At 39.2% G+C, this 15,457-nt stretch overlaps 1 protein-coding gene and 1 long non-coding RNA gene across 46 annotated transcripts in view; both read left to right on the top strand.

Annotated features, from left to right (window-relative positions):
• TCF4 (transcription factor 4) overlaps nt 1–15,457 on the top strand; it is a 380,629-nt gene that overhangs the window by 54,870 nt on the left and 310,302 nt on the right. The window lies entirely within an intron of this gene.
• LOC145534733 (uncharacterized) lies at nt 5,855–14,821 on the top strand. The gene is made up of 4 exons (XR_014074930.1): nt 5,855–6,106; nt 6,537–9,391; nt 11,255–11,341; nt 14,446–14,821. It is a non-coding gene; the product is annotated as an uncharacterized LOC145534733 (long non-coding RNA).

The following is a 15,457-nucleotide window of genomic DNA, read 5'->3' as shown; positions in this document are numbered from 1 at the left end:
GAGACTCCCAAGTTCCCAGTGCAGGGGGCCCGGTTCCATCCCTGATCAGGGAACTAAATCCGACATGCTGCATCTAAGACCCAGCACAGCCAAATAAATAAATATTAAAAAAACAGAAAAACCAGGAGCTCCAGCCCTGTAATGCCATCTATTGGGACGATTTCCAGTGGATTGCTGGGAACAGTGTCTCAGGAATTGTGTCATTGGCGGTCTTAGTGCAGATATGGCCACATTGTGCCATCAACATGTATTAGCTATGGAGAAGTCCCTTATGGAGAGCGGTGCTCTGGGAAGGAAGCAGAGCCTCAGTTGTCCCATCTGAACGGTGATAAGACTTCCTTGTGCATATCTGTTGTGAGAATGGATGAAACACACTAGACTGGCTTAGAGCAGCCGCTCGTTGTTGTTTTTCTCTGTTTCACTGATTCACCTCTATGTCGTTATGTTCACATGCTCACAGGAATGTAGTGAAATATAAAATAACATCGCCTGTTTTTCTTTTTTAAGATTTAATTTTTTAGTGTAGTTTTAGGTTTGCAGCAAAGTTGAGGGGAAGGTACAGAAACTTCCCACACACCCCCTGAACCCACATGTGCCCGGTGTCCCCCATTATTAGCATCACGTGGCAGAGTGGTGCATTTGTTACTGAGGATGAACCTGCATTGACATGTCATAATTACCTCAGGTCCCTAGATTACATTAGGCTTCACTCTTGGAGTTGTATATTCTCTGGGTATGGACACATGTACGATTTGTCATTATAATGTCATCCAGAGTATTTCCACTGCCCTACAAGTCCTCTGTGCTCTGCATGCCCTCCCCACCACCTTCCCTGCCAGCAACCACTGCTCTTTCTATTATCTCCATAGTTTCATTTTTCTCAGGTCATATAATTGGAATCATACAGTTATGTAGCCTTTTCATATTACCTTTTTTTCACTCAGTCATTTGTATTTAAGGTTTATATCATGATTTTCTAAAAGCTACAGGTATGATATATAGATTTCACAAAAGGGCTTGTTAAACTGAAATCTGTGTTTCCTTGGAGAAGAGTTCTGATTGGCTTGCACGAAGGGCCCTAGGGTTATGGGAAAGAAAGAAGGCAACCAGTAAATTTTAAGTCCCAGCTCCTGCTCTGCTGTGTCAAAGTCTGGGTGCACAGTCTAGTGGTCAGAAACCGAAGCCTTAGCTTTCTAAGAGGAAAGTGTAGAGTGGGGAATAACCGATCAAGAAGGGGGGAGTCTTAGAGTGTCCTGCCAGTCTTTCCAACCCTTCTGGAGATATACTGCCATTTCTGCAGTTATGTGTCCCCTCCTCAGTAGAGCATCCACGATGCCCTCACCCTTCCTGGCACTTACCTACTTGTCCTGTTTCTGCATCTATTTCTCGCGTGTCTCTGTCTTTGCCCTTCCACCCTTTACTGCATCCTCCGTGCCTGGCAGAGCATAGATGCCCAGCAAACATTTTGTTAAGAGAAAGACCAGAGGAACAAAGAAGCAAAGATGAGACATCGAAAAGTGATAGCTCAATTGGTAAAGAATCTGCCTGCAATGCCAGAGACCCGGATTCGATCCCTGGGTTGGGAAGATCCTCTAGAGAAGGAAATGGCAACCCACTCCAGTATTCTTGCCTGGAGAATCCCATGGACAGAGGGGCCTGGCAGGCTACAGTCCACAGGGTCCCAAGAGTCAGACACAACTTAGCGTCTAAACCACCACCATTGAGGGAGAAGACAGAAACAGGGCGATGGAAAGTGTAGTCTTAGACCTCCTATGGATTATCAGAAAATTATCGACACTGAAGGAATTTTGTTAATGGTCATCATTGAAAAAAATTATGTTTGCCCCGTTCATGTGTGTTGGCGGGTACCCAGGCATCGTTAGGTGGAAATTCACAAATGTTTCCTTGTGAAAAAAGTCCATTAGGGTCAGAGAAAGTCTAGGAAACCTATCTTTGAAGATAACTTTCTTATGAATTTCCAACTCAGACTTCGCTTTCGGGGGCCAGGGCTGCTAGGTGATCTTGAGAGCAGCTGGAAGGGCCTTAATGGGGTCCAGCTGTGGACCCAGAGAAAGCACCTTCTCAGGGTAATGTTAACCGGGTAGACCCCTGCCCTCCCTGGTTTCCTCTGGGCTTTATGGGTCCCCTGGTCTGTTGCATTGATCTTGCATTTTCAGGTTTTATAGCAATTCTAAACATGTGAGGGTACATATTTGCTCTTTGATGTTCCCTTTGATAGAAGCCAGAGTGCTTTACCTGGGCCTGTGTTTAATAATGGTGGAGGGTCACATGCCCGGCAGCAGAGCACTTCCTGGGGAGGCTGGCTTTGTGTGCGGCTCTTTTTTTTTTGTTTGAGGTTGTTGATGGGCAGACTTTAATCAAGGGTGTTTTCTTGTTTTATTTTTGAAAATAAAGTATATTAAAGGTAGACCTGTTATCCTGCTGGTGTTTTGTTTTCATTGCATCTTGTTCAGTGATGCCTCTTGGTAGAAAAGAGGGTGGGATGGGACAGAAATGACAATATTCAAATAATAATTCATATAATTATTTCCCATAATTCGCTTAAGTTTTATCTTTATCTACATCCCCATTAGAAAGCAGTTAATTGTGTCTCCACTTTTCAGATGGGAAATTTAAGCCATGTGAATTTTAGAGACATACCCACTGGTGGTTATTGTGAATGTAACCTAAATTAGAATTCAAGGCTCTTATCGCTAGATATGTGACAAAATTCAGGATGATCCTGGCATTTCTATGGACTCTTCCAAGGAGTCAGATTGCCTTTTCTTAGTAGAACTCAGAGTATGTAAATGGAATCATAGGACTTAAGAATGGAAGGGCCTTTCATGGGACCATCCACTCTAAGCTGGCATCGCATCTTCTGCAAGCTTGCAGTGGGGGTGACCAACCTGGACTTGGATATCTTTATCATTTATATTCTAAATAAGTAAATTGAACTTATGAGAAAATTGGACCATTCGCCCTATGATTTTGTCCAGGAGCACTTATCAGAGATGGTTAAAGTGAAAAGTGAAAGTCACTGAGTCGTGTCTGACTCTTTGTGACCCCATGGACTGTAGCCCACCAGGCTCCTCCGTCCATGGAATTCTCCAGGCAAGAATACTGGAGTGGGTAGCTATTCCCTTCTCCAGGGGATCTTCCTGACCCAGGGATCAAACCTGGGTCTCCTGCATTGCAGGCAGAGTCCCTTTACCATCTGAGCCACCAGGGAATTCTCGTTAGAGGTGGTTAACATTATGGTTTTCTGTCTTTGTCTTCAGCCTTCCTTGGTCACTAGCTTCCAAAAGAAATCAGCTTCCTGTATCCTTCCTTTAATTTGGAAGAGCAGCTCTGCTGCTGCTGCTGCTGCTAAGTCGCTTCAGTCGTGTCGGACTCTGTGCGACCCCATGGACGGCAGCTCACCAGGCTCCACCATCCCTAGGATTCTCCAGGCAAGAATACTGGAGTGGGTTGCCATTTCCTTCTCCAGTGCATGAAAGGGAAAAGTGAAGGTGAAGTTGCTCAGTTGTGTCCGACTCGTAGCGACCCCATGGACTGTAGCCTACCAGGCTCCTCCATCCATGGGATTTTCTAGGCAAGAGTACTGGAGTAGGGTGCCAAGAGCAGCTCAGGGACCCCCAAACAGCCTCTTAGAAATTGGTGTGCTTAGCAGTTGGCACCTGAAGTTTGATGGTGAGGATGCAAAGGCAAGGTGATGGTTATTAGCTCCTAATCCACCTTTAACCACATCATTAGAATTGACAATTGTTTATTGAGGGATTAACTTCATAAAGTACAAGCTAGGTGATTCCTTTTGGAAAATAATACTGGAGGCCTAAAGCATGTAGACCTTATGTGGCTAAAAATGACCTACTTCCCTGTGTGTACTCCTAATTACTTTCTTATGTGTTTGAATTTCTTTGAATTTATTAATGGAGTAGATCCAGAGTCATTTATTGAAGCATTTACTGGGGGCAGACTCTAAATTTAATGAAACAAAAATTTGGTTTGTTTTTATCCTAAGCAAGCCTTATCTTATTGATAGTTGGTTTTCTATTTCATCAGGGACTAGAAAAAAATTTTTTTCTAAACTGCTATGCTGTATTATTTTTACTATATTTGAGTATAGTGTTGATTGATCCTGGCTGACATTTATCTGACTATGTAAAGTATTTGTATTAGTTGTTTCAAGAGCATTTTTTATTCTTTAATATGAATGAACTAATACGAATGTGGAAAATGGAACACACCCAAGAACAATTTATAGTTTTTCTAGACTTTATTGATGTCGTTAGTCATTCAGCAAGGACTAGAGTCGAAATTCCCATGTTGGGTAGGAGAACACAGACACCATTTATTACTTTGTTGATTATTGGTTACAAAGCATTGATGACTGTTAGTTCTGATGTGTCACTACTCACAAAACAGTGGTGGCCAATTAGTAGAAAAATGATCTAATATGTTCATGCATAATGTATACACATATACATATGTATATGGATGGATGTGTGCATATTTGTGTTTCTAACTGTATATATCTGTAAGTCCTTCCATGATTTGGAAAGCTTAATTCTGTTTGCTACCTTTTGGGGACTCATAGAGTAACTTTTAATTGTTCTCCTCCTTCCATTGTCTATTTATTGAATCTGTTCACCATGCCAACCATAGGGCTAAGTACCGGAAATGAAAAGATCAGTAAGACACAGTCCCTGCCCTCAGGGTTGGAAGCAAATACTTATTATCCAGTTTGATGAGAGTCTTTTAGAAAAGACGTATAAAGATGCCTGGAAAATACCCACCCAGAAAAAACAGTCAAAAAGGTTTACATGAGAGTATCATTTGCCTTCTAGTGGTAGTATCATGGAATGTCTGTTTCAAGAAGACCCTTCCCTACATTTTTAGTTTTTATTAGTTATAGTTTCTCCAGGCTGCTGTCCAAAAATGTTTGCTGGTAATTCTGCACTCTGATTTTCATGTGGTTTTTTTTTTTTTTTTAAGTGGCTATCTTTTCCATTTCATATTTGTTCCCTCTTGGCTTTTAAATATATCATAAACATATTTTTATCCATATCTAATTTCTGCAACTTTTAAAAAACTTTCCAAGCAGCCACCTCCTGACCCTCTTTTCCCCTTAGATACTCCCCACCCCCTCCCAGGGCCATCTCCCTTTCTTGAGAGCCCTCGCATAATGCTATTCCTTTACAGTCCAGCCATCTGCCTGTTTTAGTCTCTTCTTCACTCTTTCTGTTTCTTCTATATAGATTTCCCCATATGTCTGCTTCTTCCTTTATCCACAAGTCCAGACACTCCTCCATAGCTTTCTTGCCACCCCATCCTGGTGTCCCGTCTGTTCATAAATAACTCTTTCATCCGTTTTGGATCCCCAGCCCCCACTCTTTCTAAAAAGAGTGTGCAAATAAACCTGAAGGGCTTGGAGCCACGATGAACAGCATAGTTGTGATTCAGAATAGACTGCCTCCTTCCCATCACCTGTTTTTTTCCTCATTCTTCCGAGGCTAGTCTTCCTTGTATATTTCTCCACAATTTCCAGTCCATGTGCTATAGAGTGACATGCAAAGTTATTTAATATCTCCATGAAAAAGTTTTGGCTCCTTCCTCACAAGACCATTTTGCCCTAACCAGTTACTCCAGCTTTCTGTGATGCTTAGTGGTTGCTATTCTTGGAGTTAGTCACAGTTGAACCTTTTGTTCTTTGGAATTTAACGTAATATGTCAGAAACAGCAGTCTCCCTGCCCTCGGTGCTTGGCAACCTGAAGCTCTCTGGATATGTTCTTTTGCGAATCTGAGTTCTAGAATGTGTGCCACAAAAGGAGTGTCACAGAATAATCTGCAGAAGTGGCACTGTTGAGGGGTGTCCCACGTTCTAGATGTTTAAAATGTCCCACGTCCTCCTTGTAGCATCCTGCACTAGTGACAGCGTCTCCTTCCTCTCCATTCAAGAGTAAACTTTGGCAATTTGCTTGCCTTTAGAAATGTGTTACTGTAACCATTGCAAAGTTGTTAGTGTTTTTTGTTCCTGGTGTCAGTGATAATTTTACTCACAGAGTCCCTGCAGAGATTTAGCTCAGCAGGAAGTAAATCTAGGTAAGATTGCCTTGAAAATTGATCTAAAAAACCAGTAAAGGCTAACTATATTATTCCCTTTATTTAAAGAAGAAATGTGAAGTATAACTAACCTTGATTATGTGCTGTAACTAGTGAGGACTAAGAAGTTATGCCATGGCTGGGGCCTCATTTATTTGCTCTTCTCCTTCCCTCCCTCTCCTCTCTAAAGAAGTCAGAGATTAGAGTGATTCACACTATATTTCAGGAAGGGTGAAATGTCATGGCGAAAAATGAAAGATGGAACTGTTTCGTCCTGAGATATTGAGAAAAATCAAAACTCCTAGTTCTCCTCGTGTCCTTGGAGAGCTAAATATTTTACCAGTAACAAAATTGAAAGTCTCTAAAGAATTAGACATTTCATTTCAAATGCCTCTTACTTTCTAAAGAGTTCTCTTTGTTTATATTCAAGGAAGAGGTTTTAACTGCAACAAGAGCATCAGAACTAAAAAAAAAAAATTGTAAAAAGTGAAAAGACACTGAAAACCGCAACCGACAAAACATTTCGTTTCAGGTTCTTTGTAGAATTTAAAGTCAATCAGTAATGAGGAAATGTGAATTTTTGGAGAAATTTAGTCAGTATTCCTTTAATGACACTAATGCTTCAGCCCAGTTCTGTTAAATAGTTTAGCTGTTGTTAAATTTCTTTGAATTCTCATCATTGGATGTGCACAGATCCGCATTTGTGGCTTATATTTAATTTTGCTTTTATATCTTGGCCAATGTGAAGTTGAAAGTGGTCCAAAGGTACAGACTTCCAGTTAAAAAATAGATAATGCTGGGCATGTAACATATAGTTAATAATACTGTATTGTATATTTGAAAGTTGCTAAGGCAGCTTAAAAATTCTCATCACAAGAGAAAAAAAGATTGTAGCTATGTGAGATGTTAATTAGACTTATTGTGGTGATCATTTTGCAATATATACATATATTGAATCATTATGTTGTACACCTGAAACTAATATAATATTGCAAGTCAGTTATATCCCAATTTAGGAAAAAAGATGTTGTTGTACTTCTCAGACTTAGGAAGATTAAAAATCACCAATCATTTAAGAACAGTTGTTGGTTATGAACAAAGTTCTAATTGCAGCTTATTTCCAGATTTATTGACTTTGTGCAGTGCTTCTAAGCTAAGAACTAGATCTGAGTGGATTGGATTGTGGTGATGGTTCTAACTTTGTGGAAGTAATTCGAGAATGAAGTTTTAAGTTTCTTCTCTTTTAAAAAAGTGATAACTGTTTTTCTTACCCATACCAAATTACTTGCCAAACATTAGATATCTAAAATCTTATTAATAACCATTTCCCCAAGCATTTATTCTTCAAGTGTACACAGATTGTCACACATCTTACATATCACAGAGGAAATACTTCTTTGCTCTTGGAGTTGTGTTCAGAGAAGGTGTAGTCTTTGGTGACAGATTTTTCATCTCTAACCCTCTTACTCTGCTATTTAGAATCATATGGTCATACTCTTGGGTTTTTTAAAACAAATTTCTAAAGATCCAGCGAAATAGTTTCACGGTTACCTTCCAACAGGAACAAATACCTTAGCTCTTACTTCTTGATGTTTTCGTCTAAATTGGCTCTGGTCTGCAGGAGCTTAATTAGTTCAGGCTCAGGGCTGTTGGTTTACACTGAGGTGTGTCTATACTTAACATTTTTATAATAAATACATTTTTTTTGCCCTCATTTCCGGTGTTTTGTTTGCTTGCTTGCCAATTTTATCTTGGCAGTGGGAAATCTTGGGGAGGTTATTGTAAAAAGTTCAAGGATTTTAAGGTTGGATTTACCTCTGCTGCCCAAAAATACATCTTGTGCAATAACTTCTGTATTTCATTCACTCATTCTGCATTTCCTGAGTGTTTTATTTTGTCATGGCATTGTGCTTTTTATTTGCTGGTACCCTGGATATTTAGAGAACAAAAAAAATCCCTCCTACATTCATTCTGTGTTTGGAGTATCAGCTGGTTGAATTTGCCCCCGAGCTCTCTAGGATGATGGATTCCAACCATTGATGATGTTTAAGTCTAAGAAGAAACCAGAAATATGAACCTGATATCTGCTGCCTCAGTATTTCCTACTCTCTCGAGGCATGCATTTCTATTCATACGAACAAGACTGATTTTCTTTCTGAAGGAAAAATGGTCGTGTTTTGACTTTATCACAGGACAGAGGTATGTACAGACTCTTTTGCTGCTAGAGTTCGTCTTGTCTCCACTCATCTGATTTAGAGGAGCCCCTGTGTGACCCATCAGGATGGTGGTGAATCTCTCCTTGCAGTTTTATAGATGTGCATGTGAAGGTGGTGTTGGTTATGGGGTCATCACCACCTTAAGGGGTCGAGATGGAGGGAGGCATCCGCATCCTCCATGGTCTCACTGGGCTGCAACCCTGTAGCCTCGGAGGCCAAGGCGGCCACATACCAAGCTCACCTCCTTTCCCCTTTACCTCTTTTGTTCATCATGTTATTTATGGGAAAACATGTCTGCAGAGTTCTAGGTTGCCTTGGCTTCTGGAGTAAGAAATAGATCTGTTGAGTCTCTGGGAGGGTTTGGTTCTAGCAACATTGGTGGATTGAGTCTGGAGCAGGGTTTCTGGTTTGGGGGTTCATGGAGAGAAGGGGGCCATAAATTTGTATGTCCATCTGTATATTTGGAGGAGAGAGTCCATGGAGTTTCTCATAGTCTCGAGAAGATTCAGGGGCTCAGCAAAGGTTAAGTCACATGCCAGGGAAGAATTGTCAGCATCCAGTTGAGGGTTAGGTCTGGCCCCAGACTTGCACTTTAGTTCGCAATTATTCTGAAAGCCTCGGAGCAGTTCAGAGCAGTGAAAAAGGCTCATAGATTTGTAAGGCCCTTTTCCAGGCTTGCTTCAGAGATTTTTAATTTTATATTTTAGTTGATTAACAACATTGTGTTAGTTTCGGGTGTATAAGAAAGTGATTCAGTTATGCATATATGTATCTATTTTTTTCAAATTCTTTCCCCATTTAGGTTATTACAGAATATTGAGCAGTGGTCCCTGTGCTATACAGTAGGTCCTTGTTGGCTATTTATTTTAAATAGAGCAGTGTGAATATGTCAATCCTCAACTCCCAGATCGAAAGACCCCCTAGACCCTCTATAGAATAGAACAGTCCCTTGAGTCTTCCACGGACAAAGAATTATCCAAGGCTGATCCTGCCGCGCACTGTGTTGGAGGTGAAATGAGCTCCAAGCAAGAGAAGGCAGAGCAGCCTTTACGACCAGCCAGCCAGACAGGTGTGATGTGTGCAAGACGGTGAATTTTTTGTTTGTTTCCTGAAGTGAGGCATGTTTCTTTGCTCTTTGTGGTTCTGGGTACACATCGTTGAGTCCGCTGGAACCCAGAAGATAGGAACATAGGGCCAGGCTACTGAGGACACACATGCTGTAGCTTGTTGACAGAGATGTCTGTCGTGATGTTACAAAGGCTACGTGCTGTTCATGCTAAGGTCTAGAAAACATGCTATGACAGGGACCTTTGACTTAAGAGTCTTGGCAGTGGCTTTACTGTGCTTTCAAGGAAGCGAGTTTGGACTTATCAGTGCTGGTGACCATCAGCTCAGCTTCTCTTTTCTCATTTCTTTCTTTGTTCTTCCTCTGTGAAACTGGGGTCAGCCTCTTCATAAAGAACAGCTCACACAGACCACTGCTTACACACCTGGGGTGAAGCAGGAATGAACGGAGTGATTCCATCTCTGTATAGGTGAGGACTGTTTACTGCATTTGCAAGCTGTGGGCCAGAGGTCTGGCTCATTGTTGATCTAACTGGGTTTAGCCTTTTTGATCACGTATTTTAATAGGGAAGAGCAGCGGGTAGGGGCCTCGTTGGCCTCTGGTGCCAAAGACGGCTGGTTTGAAATTCAATTCTTCACGACTTAATGAAGTTATTTAACCTCACCATGCCTAATTTTCTAATCTATAAAATGGGGTTAATTATATGTATTTTGCAGGGTTGTATTGGAGATTAAGAGAGTTAATGCATTTCAGATTTCTGCCATAAATAAGGCCCTCAAATTTACTTTTCCCTGTTATTAAAAAGCAAAGTAAAATTGAAGAATTAGGAGTTTCACCTACTTGGTCTTTAATTTAGAATGTGGTATTTCTCCAGTGTGGGTAGAGGGACATTTTTCTTTATAGAGGGTCATTGACCCTCAGAAAAAATCAATCAAAGGTTACATGGAAGTAAACGGCAATGTCTTTTAATTAAGTGATTTTGCTTTTTTTTTTTTAAGCAGAGATTGAAAATGTAAAATCACTTGGTTTGGAAGTGATAAGAACACGGAAAGCTTTATTCAGAAAACACAGGAGATAGTTAAACCTATACCTAAATCTGACATAATTGTTTTGAAAGCTGGATTTATGGAAAAGTAAGGAGAGTGGGAGTAAGAAGGGTGGGGGGAGAAACATGGCAAGGCATCTAGAAGAAAGGTAAAGACAGGCACAGACTTAAAAGTAGGAAGGGAGAGGAGTCGGGAGACCTAGGCAAAGGAGAAAGAAGGTACAGAGAAAGGTGAAAGGAGGTGGGCTGAGAAAGTTCTGAAGCCTTAATTAACTGATCTTGTCACACACAGCTGTTCATTTGAGTTGTGGGCCTTGGAGAATTATTCCTTTTTATCACTGTCTTTTGAAATGTTAATTAGATAATTGACCATTGTTCACAGTTCTTTGGTTACTTTTTATTCTTAAACTTTTAGAGCCCGGTCCTTGAATGGGGTCCTCCGAGCAGCACAGCAGATGGGAAATTATTCTCTGGCCTAATAGTTGCCAAATGACCAGCGTGGTAGTGCTTGGGGTCTGTGAAATCCAGCTGAGAGCCAGACCCACCCTCGGGGTGGTTTGCACAGTTTCCATGATGGTCCCTCATCAGTGGGCTTTCATTTTGTAATGGTAAAGGGGGCTGCCTTTCCGTTTTCTACAGATTGATCGGATTTCTTCTAATCGATAATATGTCTTCTTGACCACGAAAAGCTCATTTGAGGAAAATCTACAAGTAATTAGCAGAACCTCTTATTTCACATGCGAGACAATTGCAAATAAAATGGTGGAAGAAAATGCTATTCTGCTTTTGCCCAATTTAACTTATAGTTGTTTTTGTTTCAGAAAACTCGACTTAGATAAAGTATGTGAAAGCATCTTGAAGACTATTCCACAGCACAAATATAAGATCTGATTTTATTATTGCTCCAGGTAGTTATCGATAAATACCAAATAGTAGCAATATATCTGTGATTCTTGCAGAAAAGTCCTTTTGACCAATAGGACATGATCCACTAGAAAAGATGCCAGTTCTCCATCTTTTACCAAGTGGATTAAATTTTTTATTTTAATACACTCAATCTGATATCCTGGAACTTCAAGTACGTCTTTTCGATCTGAAGAGACAGGAGAATAACATGCCTAATCTTTTCTATGTAGTCATTAAAATTATTAAAGTGAATATTATAATTGCATTTTCAGTTTTCAGTAGACTATTTTAAGTGTGTTTTCAGCAGCTTCATGCAAATAGTTGACTGTAGCTATGGTCCTACAAAAGTTGAAATACTGTTATTTGTCATTTTAAATTTAAGTGAACCAAAATTTTCTTTGGCCTGAATATCACAGAAAAACTCTCTCGCCTGAGGCTGTTTTTTCAAAAATGAAAACATGTTTTTAAAAGGAGATACATGTACACTGTAGAACAGTTTCCAAATACTGTAAAATAAAAAGGTGAAAATAAATATTTTCTTTTACTAATTAACCATTATAATACTGGATTGTATTGCCTGATATTCTTTATGTACACATACACAGTCACAATTTTAAATGTGTATGCAACTATAGATTAAAGTTTTGCTTATTGTTATATAATCTTATTTTCATATTTTTATTTTTGTCGGTTTCATAATTGATGATTTCTATCAGGGGTATGTGTACTTTATTGTTTCTTCAATTTATTTAGCTTTTTTGTTTTTTAATTAATTAATATATTTTTAAAATTTATTATTTTTTTGATTTTCTTGGGCCACTTTTCGCTTAGATTGTAAATCTGTGTCAGACTATAAGTTTGGCTGCATCCCATATGTTTTGTTGATATGTAATATTCTTGTTAATAATCTCTGAATAGTTCTTATTATTTTTGCTTCCGTTTTAATACAAGAGCTAGTTTGGAGTACCATTTACATTTTTGAGAGATTATCATCTTTTCTCCTTAAAATGCTCATAACTGATTTCTGGGTTTATTTCAGTTTGATCAGGAAAGATACAGTATAATTTCTGCTCCTTAAAATTTACTATACTCCTTTTGTGTCTTAATAAATGATGATTTTGTGAATTTTTCAATCCATATTTGAAAATGAGACATTCTCTATAGTGTGTTTTAATTTAAATATTGGTTTTACTTACCCTTGTGGCCCTAGAAAGATGTATTAAATTCTAACACCAAAATGATTTGTCATCTTTCGTGCTTAATGATTCATGATGGCTGTGTACTTATTATTGGTTATATTTCCATCTTTGATCTTCATTACTCCCTCTTTCAACATTATGATCACTTTGTTCTTTTTCTTTCTTTTCTAAAAGAACTTTTCAAATTTGTCATCTACGTACTGACATATTTTCTACCATTCTGTGCAGATATTAATATTATCAGCACATCTTTACTTTTCTTAGGGTGTTTCTTATCACATTGATCTACTTTTATTAATACATATCTTCCTGAATCCTTTGTCTTGGCATCTGTTTTATACATAATAGCTACTCTATTTTATGTAACCATCGACGGTAATAGTTTCTAGAATTTACTTATAGCTTTTGTAAGAGTGAAATGATTTTCAAAGTCTGATTTTGCTGTGAATCATGAGAGCTTATCTACTTATATTTTAATGTGTACATTTTTTTTTCCCCTCATGACACTTTTTTAAAAAAAGTGGACTTTAGCAAACTCCAAACCTAGCTACCTTTCTATAATTCTTGTGATGCTGGGGCAAACAACGGTGATTCTTTTTTGTTTTTTTAAAGATTTTTTTTTTTTAATGCAGATCATTTTTAAAGTCTTTATTGATTTTGTTACAATATTGCTTCTGTTTTATCTTTTGTTTGTTTTTTTGGCCAGGAGACATGTGGTGTCTTTGTTTCCTGAGCAGGGATGGAACCTGCTCGCCCTGCGTTGGAGGGAGAGGCCTTAGCCATGGGTCCGACAGGGAGGGCATTGATTCTTTTCCAGCTGTTTGTTCACATCAGCTTCTGCCAGGAAGAGGCGCTGGAGAAGACAGGACCGACCGTAGAGCAAGAAGGGACTTAACCTTCCTGCTCTTGCCATCGTCACTCTGACTTGACTCGGCTGTTTCCAGGTGTAGATGTCTCCCTGCAGTCCTGAAATCAGCCTGTTGATACCCTCTCCTCTTTGCTGTCCTCTGCATGTCTAGGCTCTAAAAACCCGACCTCCTCCCTTTGCTGTCAGCCCCGGGGGTGTGCAGTGTTCACTGAATGTTCTCCTGTGCCTCTTCAGTCTACACCAGAGAACTGCAGATAAGTGTGGGTTAAGTTGCTCAGCTTCTCTGGTTCAGGAAGGCAGCAGTCATCCACCAGTTAGCCTTCTGGAAACTTCCTATAAAAAGAAGACTTCAGAATATGACAATCTCCTGATGCCTCTTCCCTTTTTAAAAAAATTTTCTATCTCCATGTTTATTGTCATAAACCTTATTGTGTCTCATAAGTGCTATGAATGTCACACTTTATTGTGTGACAGTAAAGGGCAAGAGAGTTATTCAAATAACCTATATCTATGGGGACAATGGTGGATGGCTTAGCAGAAGGCACAGGGCCTTCATCACTGAACTTTCAGTGGGGAGGCTGGACAGATGAAGCACAGATGAGAGCAAGCGTACAGTTCTGGTGTGATTTTCTTGGAGAAGAAGACACGTTGGAGAAAAGGGTGTATTATGTTACGAAATTAGACTTAACGTGCTGTTTGCTCTTGATGTCGGGCAAAGCAGTAAAGAGGCTTATTGGCAGCTATATTTAAGGTCATTGCAGTGCATGAAATGTAAATCAAAGTGTTATTCTTTACTAGAAGCTGAGAGATAACATTTACATAACATGCTTTTAAGGTAATGAGTTAAGTTCATTATTTCTTTATTACTGTAACTGTTTCAAGAAAGTTATTTCCATACTAAAAATATTCCCTCTCCTGCTTGAATTTGATTTGTCATAATTTCTGTATGACGTTATACCCTATTGTTAGGAAATGATCATTCCATTTATTTTTGTTTCATGGGGAAAATTGTTAACCAGCTGTTTCAATTTCTCCACAGAAACTTGCTTCCAGAATTTCTAGTACAGAGCAATGCTGATTGATAGAAATGTCACCATTTTTTCTGACCCTCTCTGCCTTGTCGCTATGACATAGTGCAGAAGCCAAAGAAGAAATGTGAGCAAAGAAAAGGATACCAAAGCCTAGATATTTCCCAAAACTGGATAATTAGTCTCTGGATTATGAAGAATAGAGTGAATGAAGAAATGTGACAACTCTATAGTGGCTTAAGGAGCACAGTGATTTCAGAGTGAAATCTTTTTTATGTGAATTTTTTGGTTAATTAGTAATAGGAATACAACTCAGAGCAATCTCCAAAAATTATGTTAAGTTTTGGATCTAATAAATGGCAGGCTTGCTTCTTTTACTCTCCTTAACAATTGTTGTTGTTTAGTCACTAAGTTGTGTACGACTCTTTTGTGACCCAGTGGACTGTAGCCCTCCAGGATCCTCCGTCCATGGGACTTTTCAGGCAAGAGTGGGTTGCCCTTTCCTTCCCCAGGGGATCTTCCTGACTCAGAGATGGAACCTGTGTCTCCTGCATTGGCAGGCAGAATCTTTACCACTGAGCCACCAGGGAACCTCCCTGTTGCTTTTTCTGGATGATCAGATTTTCTTTAACCAATTCTTTACTTATAACTAAAGCAGTGTGTCTCTGTTCAAAACTTATGTCTCCCTTTATAAATTCACAGAATATGATTTGCAGGGGGGGGAAAATGTAACTCAGTCAGCCTTACACGGTTTACAGAATGTGATAGTCTCATATTTACTATGTGGTTAACAAGAAATAACTGTTACCGACCAAAATCAGAGAATTTAAAAACAAGGAACATTTTGCTTGGGAGCCTATGTATATCTCTATATAAATACATATAGACATTTATAAACATCATCGATCCTTCTCACATGCCCATGCCATATATATGTGGATGTGGGATGATGGTTGTTTTTATATATACAAGTCTATATTTATATAGCTGAAGGAGCGAAACATATTGCTTTTTATTTAAGTG

Source organism: Giraffa tippelskirchi, chromosome 14 (genome assembly GCF_054371585.1).
Source record: "Giraffa tippelskirchi isolate mGirTip1 chromosome 14, T2T-mGirTip1v1.2.pri, whole genome shotgun sequence".
In the NCBI taxonomy this organism is placed as follows: domain Eukaryota; kingdom Metazoa; phylum Chordata; class Mammalia; order Artiodactyla; family Giraffidae; genus Giraffa; species Giraffa tippelskirchi.
This window is presented reverse-complemented; position numbering and strand designations above follow the sequence as displayed.